This window comes from Phasianus colchicus, chromosome 3 (genome assembly GCF_987193195.1).
Source record: "Phasianus colchicus chromosome 3, bPhaCol1.hap1.1, whole genome shotgun sequence".
Lineage (NCBI taxonomy): Eukaryota > Metazoa > Chordata > Aves > Galliformes > Phasianidae > Phasianus > Phasianus colchicus.
Window position 1 is genome coordinate 88,352,610 of NC_143438.1, and position 10,087 is coordinate 88,362,696.

General features: G+C 39.2%; 1 long non-coding RNA gene across 2 annotated transcripts; it reads right to left on the reverse strand.

Annotated features, from left to right (window-relative positions):
• Nucleotides 1-484: 484 nt before the first annotated feature.
• On the reverse strand, nucleotides 485-8,563 carry LOC149918730 (uncharacterized). 2 transcript variants are annotated; one of them, XR_016465673.1, is made up of 4 exons: nucleotides 8,497-8,563; nucleotides 3,175-3,347; nucleotides 808-895; nucleotides 485-670 (listed from the first exon to the last, which is right to left on the reverse strand). It is a non-coding gene; the product is annotated as an uncharacterized LOC149918730 (long non-coding RNA). The 2 variants fall into 2 exon arrangements; XR_016465674.1 differs by having other exon boundaries at nucleotides 808-1,151.
• Between the last annotated feature and the right edge of the window lie 1,524 nt (nucleotides 8,564-10,087).

The following is a 10,087-nucleotide window of genomic DNA, read 5'->3' on the forward strand; positions in this document are numbered from 1 at the left end:
AAAAAGATTAATTGGTTGAAGGGGCTGAGAATTACTTTTCACTAGCTCAGCAATTTTTTTTTCCAAGACAGCTGTATTTTACTTAGTGGGGAAAAAAAGCCCCTATGGTAAAGGAAATTATTGAAGGTAGTTAGTGTTAAAGCACATATTGCTAAGATGATAAATGTTTGTGCAGCCTTGACTTAGTTTGCAGTGCATTGGTGCTTGTCTTCAGGCAGGCTGTCTCTACGACTGCAAGCTGAGAGTGCATCTCTGTTGGCTTGCATCTTTAAAATGCTCAGAAACTTTAGCCAAGGGCAGAAATAAAGTTGCTTTGCTGTATAGTTCTTTTTTAGTCTCCTTATTGGAAAGTATTGAGTATGAAATGGTGGCATTACTAAGAATAGCAAATGAGGGAAGAGACTTTCTGGAAATTTCCAGCTTTCATCATACTTGTGATTTATGAAATAAAAATAATTTAGTTTTAATTAGGGTATGGGATAAAATTTCTCAGAAATGTTTACATCCAGATATCAAAATAACTCATGCTATTTCAAGATAGAAAGCTACTGTGCTGTTCCTGACTAAAAGAGGTTCTGCTCCTACCGCCTTGAGAGAAATCCCATGCGAATCAGTCCATGGAGTCAGGTTCTGCTTTTGCAAAACTGAAGTTATCCACAGTTCATTATGCCTGGAACAATTCCATGTAACATAGCTTAAGTGACCTTATCTTTATATAATGTATAAAATCAAGAGAGAAGAATTTCATCTGAAGTGAAATACTGTCCCCTCCCTTTGTGGAGTCAAAGAGGAGGTTGTTTCACTGACCTTAGAGTGATTTTCCCCACCAACAGAAAACATTCTGAACTGCTCCAATCGCTGACTCAGGCAGACAAACTCAGTTGTTCATTGCTTCCTAAGGCAAAGGATTAAATTGGTAACTTGTGCTAATGCTGTTGATCTGCCTGTGAAAGATCTGACCCTCGTCCCCCCCAACCAAGCATCTTCATTTGATATTGTCTCGTTTCCTTGTTCTTCTGAGTAGTTTCTTTTTTACTTCTTCATAATTTGGAAGTGGCTATTTCCTGTGTACCTCTTACTGAGACAAAAGATGCAGACTCCACGTGCACAGAAGTCACTGCTGCCATTGAGGAAGTATCTGAAAGAGGCATCTGTTTTGAAATTAATTCTCCTGATAATTCAGTTACCAGCTCATAAATCTATAGATGCAGTTTTTCAACTCCACTGTTAACAGATTTGCTCTGCTAAACGTACTTTTCATGAACATTGGGCTTCTACTAGATGATTTTGCAATGTTTATATTGTAAGATGAATATTTACTGTTTAAAAAATCATTAGACCCTTCAGGATAGTTGATCACAGGCTTGAAAGCCAATGACCAAGTATACCTTAACTATGGTGAATTCTGTCTTACATGCATTGTGGAGGTTGTCTGGATTTATTGACTGGGATTTTCCAAATGCAAAAATTAACCATGTTCAGTTTATAATTTCCTTTTTTTTTTTTTTAACCAAACTTAAGCTTCTTAACTTATGATGGTTTGAACAGAAGCTTTAATTAGACATTTAAATATACCAGGGATGACATTCTCAGTTATGCAGCATATTAATAAGCGTGTACTTCTTCATGATTCACTTATTCTATCATTGTTCTATCAGCAGTTGAGACCCTCTAAGACTGTTATACTTCAGTAGAAGTTGAGAAAGCAGAGAGGATCCTCTGGCAGATCTTCCTCTTGAAAGAGCTGTAAAGTGTAAGGAATTGCGGCAAAGTTTCTTGATGCGTTTTATGGTGGTGATCATCAATTGCATTTACTTTTTTATTATATTTGTTACAGACAGGAGAAAACGGGAGTTAGAATAAGCATATTAATTAAGGGAAACTCTGGATGTGGAAAAACAGGTAGTTAAAAAAGCAATCTAAATACTAAAAGCCATTTGTATTTCCAACTCTGGAATGGAAGAAGGAAGCCTCTATGCTCCAAAGCACGGCTTTCCTGAGCTAGTCTGGGAGGCCATGTAATAGCTGCTAATCTTCAAAACAGCATATTTTTTGCACACAGTATTCCCTACATGATTCCATGGGGCTTACTCTTGTATTAGATGTCAGCTTCTGATGTTAAGAAGTTGAAGTGATCTGTCCTAGGTCAGAGGGTTCTCCTGTAGGAGCAAAATGTGGGTCCTATGCATGATCTCTGATAACTGTGCTATCTGTGCTAACTAGTCTGGCATTGGCATCCCTCACAACAGCAGTATTAACCTCATTAACTTTTGGTGGTAGCCTTCAAAGTTATAAGCAGATAATGTTTGTAATGCTACTATCAGTACCTCATTGAAAGGTCACTATATACTCCTGAGTAATATTTACATGCATGTGTACTTAAAGTACTTGGTAAATGCTCTTCAGAAAAAGGACAGAAGAAATCTTACTGTGAGCAACTTGAAAGTCTTGATTGTGGCTTATAATTGCTTGCACAGGGATAGAATAAAAAGTGCTAAATGACTCTAATCTAGTAGTGGAAAAAAACTAAGAACTAATGCTGCTGTAAGAGCTCTGCAAATCTTAAATGAAAAGTTAGGCTCACAAGAGAGTGGTTAGCCATAGCAGCAAGCTACATAAAGGAGAACAGGCTTCTGAGTGTTTTTCTACATAGGAGAATAGGTTGAATGATCTAATAACCGCATCTGAACTGAAGTTGTGGATCTGTGATGATTGTATAAAAATTCAAACCATCACAAGAAAGTTTTTTTTTCTTTTTCTGATTTGCAAGCTGATGGTGTAATCCGAGGTTTGAGATGGTAAAAATACATTTTATTAACAAGAATTCTCTATTTTGATATCTCTTACTGTTATGTATCTCTTACTATTTTTTCAAATACTAAAAGCCACATTAAGCCAGTATTTACTGGTATTAACGTGTGAATACAGCTGCTGTTCCCCATACAAGAAACATTTAGAAATACTGTTAACTATGAATTATGCTTTTAATTTTTTTAAAAGCATCTCGTTATTTTAACAGAAGTCTCTGTATGTTTTGTCAAAGAGAATAAATTTGGAGGGTTTTTCTGTGACAATTTATGCATCTCAAACTCAGATGGCAAACTCCAGACTGCTTGCCCAGACTGCTGTCACAGTCAACCAAGAGAAACTAGCTCAAATGATAACTCATCTTACCTGAGACTGAAGTACATGGGGATCAGGTGTTTCATCCTCTGAAAGCAACAGGCTCTTTCCCCATGATTTTGTGGGTGATTAGACTCATTTGGATGTTTAATCTTTAGATGTCTGAAGTGAGGCATGTTGATTTCCACTTATATTTCAGTTCCAAATCTAGGTTTGTTGATACACTGAAAATAATGGCAGTTGATATGGTTTGGAAATAAATAGAAACTTGGAAAAAAAAAATCACAGAAAACAGCCATCCTAGTAATTTGTGGAAGATGTGGTTTGGTCCACAGTATAGAGGGGATTTTACAGAGTAGGAGTAGGTGAGAGAGGTGTACATAACTACGTTTATTGCCCACCTTCCTTCTCTCCTTCTATCCAAGGTTTAGCAGAAAAAGACTTTTTATTTGATAGCTGCCATTTCAAATGTTCTTGTGACATGGCCTTCTTGGCTTGTGTTTCCATCCCAGTGTTCATTCCCAGAGCTTCCTGTTAAACACTGCAACATGCTTTTCTTTGCTCATAAGCACTTTAAATCTAAGGATTAGCTTCAACATTGGCTGAATCAACTCATACAACTGGAAATTTATGGTTAAGTATAAATGTTAGCTGCTGCTTAAAGGAAACATTTAAATGGGATTGGCTACAGCAAAGACTGGAGACTAGGAAATGTAGTTGAATTTCTATGCATAAAAACTTGGCACAAAGAATGTAAAAATATTTCCTATTTCGACTTAGTAGCTAAAATATTAGTATCTAGCCTCCAGTAATAACCATTAGATGCCTCATAGAAAGAAAATAAAAGCCTTCATTGTACTTTTCCAGTTATCCAGAGCTGTATAAATAAGATCAGTTCTCCTTTGGAATATGGGTAGGAAATCTTTTAACTAAAACCAGAAAACATGCAGCACTTCCACTAATGGAAATCCAAGGCTGTATATTCCTATGGTTCTTAACATCTGAGGAATTTGCAGACTTTCAAATTCTATTGTGTTAAGGAAGAGGTAGTGTACATAGATCATTTTGCACTATACAGAAAAAGAGCCAAAACAAGCTTAATTTTTCATCGATGCAGTTTTTCAGTGGATAATCCTGTATGTGCCAGTAAGTCTTTTTATTTTTATTGAACTTTTTAATTTTGATGTTCTTCAGAAACTCAACTTTTCCCAGAAAAACAGTTGCTTCAGAGTTTGGAACAGAGTTATTATTTCATTTCAAAATAAACTTATTCCAAAGTCTTTTTCCAAAGATACATATTTTTAAAGAAAAAGTGGAAGGGATAGAGAAATGCATCTTCATTCAAATATTCCTCTGTTCTTCATTAACTAGTACAGTAGGCTAATTGTCCAACTTTTCCCAAGCCAAGGTAGTTGAGAGCAATCTAAAACAAAAGAGGTCGTTCCTTCTTTCCCTTTTGTAAAGATACATAAGAAGAAGGTTAAAAACATACAGTGTGTTTTCTTGTTGCTTTTTCTCATCAAGTCAGTAACAGTCACATCTTTTTTTTCTCCCTCAGCCACCGGGCATAAGACCATCATAACAGTTTTGTTCATTGCACCTCTGATTGATTCTTGTAGGATGCTATCAGAATCTGTGAGGTTTTCAAAGGTATTTACAGCATCAGGGGAAGTAAATTCCTCCACTTCATAAAAAGGCTTATGTGCTTCAGGTGGTTTTGGACCCACATGTGCTCTTAAGTCTGGTCCTGTGGTTGCTATGGCTTCCTCTATGGACAGCTGTGAGAGAGAGCAGTGGATGAAAGGGAAAAACAGGCCAGCCAGGTATGACTTGCCCAAAGGAATGTGGGAGCACTCCTGCTATGCTAGAGCCTTCCTTTGGTTGTCTGAGGTTAGCTGACACATCCTTATCAACCCATACGTGCTGCTGTTGAAATAATTGCAGTCGTTAATATAGTAGTTAATTTAATAATGAATAATCACTCTCAACATGAAGTCTGTGTTTCCTTTTCTGCCTTCTCGCTTGTACAAATGCAGACAGCAAGTGAGATGATTACAAATAAGTTCCTGATAATCAGAATATGCTCGCAGGAAAGAATTGACTTCCTTATGCTGCTCTGCTACCAGTCCCATTAGTGCCATTCACTGACAACCCTGTTCTGCTAATTCAAGTGGAGTATTGTGTAAGTGGGAATGCTGTTAATCAGTGCTTAAGAAACAGAGCTACTTATTAATCATCCCTGCAGATCTTTTGTTCTGCTATGGATGCATCTCAAGAGCAGGCAACATTCTCAGGAATTTGTTTTTCAAAGAGTTTCCTAGTATATATTAAAAACAAACAAAAAAGATCCTAGCTAACTGCAATTTATTATTTACTTTCTTTTGAGCAGCACTGCCTTATTTAATGTGTCTATGAATGTATTGTTCCTATTAGCTTATTGCTAAGCCCTCTAATGTCCACCCGGAGCCCGTTATTTATTATCTCAGTTCAGGTCCCTGTTGACTCAGTGGGTTGTGCAGCTTTTGATACATATTTGGATTGTTGCCTTTCCTTTCTTTTTTATCTTTTCTTTTTTTTTTAAACTTGTTTTTGGAAACAGCCCAAGTTATTAGCACCAGCATTCTCAGTCTGTAACCAAATGTTGCTCCTCAGTGCAAATATATCAGCAGTTATGACACTTGTACAGTGTAAGTAGCAGCAGAGCAGCAGCATCAGAGCAAAGAGCCCTATGAGGTGGTGGTTGCCAACCTTCAAATAAGATATCAAACTTCAAACTTTGCCACACAGGAGTGTTTAAAGACCATGTGCTATAGGAAACTTAATCCCCATCTCTGTCCCAATAATCTGATAATCTGAATGGGTAATGACAGCACAATTTGTCTAGCAAACTTCCTGATCCCACTGTACTTTCATATGCAATTTTTCCTTTCCTGACAAGTTCCTGTGTGCCATCGCTATGTGTTGTTACACAGCTGCTTTTCTCTACCCCAGAGAGAGCTGCACTTCAGCAGAAGGCAAAGCCAACTGCTTTTCTTCAAGCATGTGAAATTCCCTGGGAGCAAAGAGCTTCTACTATTCTGCTTTATTTCACTTCAAAATTTTTCCAGATATCTGCAAATTTAGAAATAATGATTCAGATATTGATAGAGATATCGGTCCTTAAATCATAATAACCTGAGAAGAGGACTTCTTTACATCTCCCCCAATCTCCTGAAAAATTCACCGATCTCTTCTTGAAGAGACAGACCTTTAGGCTTACTAAATGTTTGCAATTAAATTTCAGTGTTCCGGAGGTCATTTGTATTTGATATTGATAAAAAAGAACTATAAAGTTTTGTCAGATGTGCCCCCTTGCTTTTTCTTGGAATTTGTGCTTATTCTTGCTGTATCTCTTATGCTGACTCCCAGTTTACACCAGAAGAAAACATAACTTAAATATCTTGGTAAAAGTAGGCAATAAGTAAGCAATCTGCAATGCAAGTGAGATCTTAAAAATCTTTTTCCTCAAGATCAGAAACACCATCTTGACAGTTTCCCATAACATGGAATGAAGAAAACAGAGAAGTCCTCTTGATGCAGATAGCCCATTGCAGATATTCTCTTTCACCCTGTTTTCTCCATAGCCCCTGTTATCTCACCAGCCTTACTTTTTTAGCATCTCCACAGTGTAGATCCTCTGATTCAGAATGCAATAGGCCTGAGAATGTGGTGGAAAGAGGCAAGATACCTGCTGCTGGTGTGCAGGTATCTAAAAGGTCTCTACTGCTTTGGTTTTGCAGTGGTTGATTCCATATATGTGAATGTCATCAGTAAATTAGCTACTGAAACTCTATGGGATGAATTGTGTATGGTTTGGACAGTCAGCTGGAATGGAAGTTGAGAGTATTTTAACTTAGGAATACTTTGGAGAATCATAGAATCATAAAATCATTTGAGTTGGAAGGGACCTTTGAAGGTCACCAAGTCCAAATCCCCTGCAATGAACAGGGACACCTACAATTAGATCAGGTTGCTCACAGATACATCCAGCTTGACCTTGAGCATCTCCAGGGATGAGGCATCCACCATCTCTCTGGGAAATCTGTTCCTCTGCTTCACCACTGTTACTGTATTTTTTTTTCTTTCTGTCTGATTTAAATCACCTCTGTTTTAGTTTGAAAGCATTTCTTCTTGTCCCTGCGAAAGAGTTTCTCAACTTCTTTCTGAACAGATCTCCCAGTGACAACCAAAGCGAATTGGTCTTAACCTTCAGCCACTTCTATGCTTTCTCTTTTCCACCTGTCATATTGAAGTCTGTGTCTGTGGGACTTGCTATTTAACATGTATGGTAGATCCCATTTGACAAACCTGATTTCATTCTATGACAAGGTGACCTGCTTAGTGGATGAAGGTAAGGCTGTTGATGCGGTCTACCTGGACTTCAGTAAAGCCTTTGGCACTGTCCCCCTCAACATTCTCATGGAGAAGCTGGCTGCCCACAGTTTGGATGGGCATAAGCTCCTCTGGGTGGGAACTGGCTGGATGGCCAGGCCCAAAGAGTTGTGGTCAGTGGAGTTAAAACCAGTTGGCAGCTGGTCACAAACAGTGTCGCCCAGGGCTCAGTACTGGGGCTGCTTCTATTTAACATCTTCATTAATGATCTTAATGAGGGGATTGAGTGCACCCTCAGTAAGTTTGCAGGCGACAACAAGTTGGGATGGAGTGTTGATCTGCCAGAGAGAAGAAAGGCACTATAGACAGGATCGATAGGCCAAGCCTAACTGTATGAGTTTCAGTAGGGCCAAGTGTCAGGTCCTGCATTTTGGTCACAACAACCCCAGGCAATGCTACAGGCTTGGGGAGGAGCATCTGGAAAGTTGCCTGATGGAAAGGGACCTTGGTGTACTGATGGACAGTCAGCTGAATACGAGCCAGCAGTGTGCCCAGGTGGCCAAGAAGGCCAATGGCATCCTGGCTTGTATCAGATTAGTGTGGTAAGCAGGACTTGGGAAGTCATCCTACCCTGTACTCGGTACTGATGAGGCCTCACCTCAAGTACTGTGTTCGGTTTTGGGCACCTCAGTGTAGAAGGGATATTGAAGTGCTGGAGCAGGTCCAGAGAAAGGCAACAAGGCTTGGAGAATATGGCCTGTGAGGAGAGACTGAAGGAACTGGGGCTGTTAAGTCTAGGGAAAAAGAGGCTGAGAGGAGACCTTATTGCTCTCTTCCAATATCTGAAAGGTGCTTACAGCAAGAGCAGGATTGGTCTCTGTATAATCAATGAAAATTATATAAAGGAATATTATATAATCAAATAATATTAAGATGTTAAAATAATGAAATAAGCAAGAGAGTTAGGAACAGCAAGACAAAAAGAATAAATAGGATGCTCACCTGTGTCACAGGCTTGCTCACGAAACTCCAGTGAAGTGGATTTTCCAAAGAGAGAGAGAGAGATCCTTCCCCACTGGTAGTCAGCTCTTAAATGGGTCTAGGAGAAGTGGAGCCAGGCTCCACCCCTTCTTGCAGCACAGGTGAATTGCTTTCACCTGTGCTCCAAGGGCTGACTCATTGCTCGCCTCAGGTGATTAATCAGAGGTTCAGGCCGTGACTCAGCAGTTCCCATACAGTCTCTTCTCACTGGTGACAGGATGAGGGGAAATGGCCTCAAGTTGTGTCAGGGTAAGCTTAGGTTGGATGTCAGGAAAAACTTCATTATAGAAAGGGTTGTTAAGCTGGAGTAGGCTCTCCATGGAGGTGGTTGAGTCACCATCCCTGAATGTGTTTTAAACCATTTGGATGTGGTGCTCAAGGACATGATTTAGCAGAGGGTTGTTAGAGTTAGGGTAGTATGGTTAGGTTGCAGTTGGACTCGATGATCTTTAAGGTCTTTTCCAACTAAGCAATTCTATGATTCTATGTATTTCTGGGCTGTATTCACCTGTGTGTAGTGAGGCATGTCCTGAGTTTATTTTCTTTGTCCTGAAATTTTTAAGTGATCATTCTAACTCTCATTTGAACCAACTCTAATTTCACTCTGCTTATTACTAGATATGAAAGCAAACACTGGAGGCAAGGGTCACACCAAGCATACCGGTTCTGTGGACATAAACCGGTGAAGCACAGAACAAGATGTATTTCTGATGCTTTTTTCCTATTTTTTTGAAGTATGTAGTTGAATGAAAAAAAAAGTTCTTCTGACCTATATAGGTGGTAATCTGACATGCAGTTCAACTGCAATAAATAAATATTAGCTAAAATATTGTTATAAATGCACTGAGAGCAGCATAAGAAATCCCATTCCTGCTAGCAGTGCCCATGGCTATTTAGCAGAGAAGACTCATCTGTCCTTTCGCTCTCAAAAAATGCAAATCCAATAATTCTTTTAAAAACCCAATAAAGGGATCTCAAACCTTTTTAAGAAGACCACAGGAGACAGCACCTGCCCCTCCTCTCCTTGTGTAAGCACTGTATCAGTTCTTAGCAATAAGACTTCTAGGAAATTACCACTTATTCTGAGGTTGGATTCTACCATCTCCAGCTTCCAGTTCTACTACACTCTTGTTAACACTGTTAAAACAATGTTAATGTGTTTTCATACGAGCCTACAGAATGAATTAGCCCAGATCTGTTACCAAGTGTTATCATTTTGTACTGGCAAATTGTTGGTAATGAGAATATGACGTTATTTCAGTAACAGACGCAAACCTAGAAGGCCATCATAGAATCATTTAATGGCTTGGGTAGGAAAGAACCTCAAAGCTCATCTAGTTCTAACGCCCCTGCTGTGGGCAGGATTGCCAACCACTAAATCAGTCAGTGGATCAGGCTGTCCAAGGCTTCATCCAACGTGGCCTTGAACACCTCCAGGGATGCAGCATCCACAGTTTCTCTGGGCGACTTATGCCAGCACCTCATGGAGATACTTCCTAAAATTGTGAAGCATGCCTCTTCCTAAGAGCCAGAACTGACATAGCAGGAAAAT